Source organism: Pterocles gutturalis, unplaced genomic scaffold (genome assembly GCF_000699245.1).
Source record: "Pterocles gutturalis isolate BGI_N339 unplaced genomic scaffold, ASM69924v1 scaffold2250, whole genome shotgun sequence".
Lineage (NCBI taxonomy): Eukaryota > Metazoa > Chordata > Aves > Pterocliformes > Pteroclidae > Pterocles > Pterocles gutturalis.
The window spans coordinates 6,962-8,223 of NW_010143049.1; the positions used below are offsets into that span (position 1 = coordinate 6,962).

At 49.1% G+C, this 1,262-nt stretch overlaps 1 protein-coding gene across 1 annotated transcript in view; it reads right to left on the minus strand.

The window, feature by feature from the left end:
• The window catches only part of LOC104469850 (protein AATF-like), a gene marked incomplete at its 5' end in the record, with an annotated part of 38,456 nt that overhangs the window by 1,285 nt on the left and 35,909 nt on the right, over positions 1 to 1,262 (minus strand). The window lies entirely within an intron of this gene.

The window sequence follows — 1,262 nt, forward strand, 5'->3', positions numbered from 1 at the left end:
AGGGACCAGCTCCTCGGTTAATTGGTCAGGGTCTGGTGTAACTGCCAGCCCACGGCCGCCATCCCAGCGAGCCCTTAGTGAGCCCTGATCCTCCTCCAGGGATTGATTTTCTTTAATGTTACAGTGGCTGAACCAGAAGGGAAAAGCCCAGCCCCAGGGAAGAGAACTTCCAGGAACCCCTCCCAGAGCTGTGCCGTCGGCAGGGACTGGGGCAGCAGGAGCCCCAGGACCCAGACCAGGGCGGGAGGGGTCTGTCCCTGCCCCCCGGCAGCTCGGGACAAACCAACACCCTCCAGAAGATCCCCCATTAACAGGGAGCGTTGGAGTGACGTGTTCAAGGGACACAGGGGCAAACAGCGCCAGCATTTCTCAAACCAGAATCCCGACGGTTAAAAACATAAATCACCTTAACAAATACAGTGTAATGGGGGTGGGTGAGGGGAAGGACCCTACTGAACTCCAGAAACACATTTAAAACTCTTTAGCTTAAAATATCTACATATTAAAATGCCAAGAAAAGAAGTACCAAAGCTGTAAGCTCTCAAAAGCCTGAGATCAAAGTGCCATCATCTTCTAATGTAAACCTTTTGTTGCATCAACAGTCTTAAGAGGGATGAGAGACATCAAAATAAAAACTGAGACCAACTGTGGCTTTGTAGCTGTTTTTTGTTTTACTCTCTTCTCTCAATTTGGGCCATGAAATAGGTCAGCTCCATTACTGATCAGCCTTCCCACAAATATTTAAAACAAATTGAATTGCACACCCAATACCCATCACAATTACGCCAGGCACAATAACTAAATTAGCAATTCAACAAAATAATTGGAAATGCGATTCTCTCTATTCCACAGCCTCCCTCAGGGCTTTGGCCGATCTATGGGGGGAAAACTCTGCTTTACTAATTCTGCAGCTAATTAGAGACACACTTGTAAATGAAGTTGTTTGTCTGAAAGTTGAAATTCTTTGCTGTTGGGGGGGTGAGGGGGTATCACCACGACCCCTCTGCCCCCAGTCACACATCATTCCCCAGCACCCCCAGCTGCTGTGCGGTGTTTGCGAAGGTGCAATGCCCGTTTGCGTGGGCACTAATTAGCAACTGTATCCTGAACTAATAAAGAACTAATATTCACTTGGGGGGGAGAAATATCCCACTTGCTGTTAAATGGCAGCATGAGGAAAACTGGGTGGCAGTGACCCTGGTGATCGGTGCCCTGATCAAACAGCACCGGCAGCTTCCGCCCACGCCGCAGCCCCCCGATAC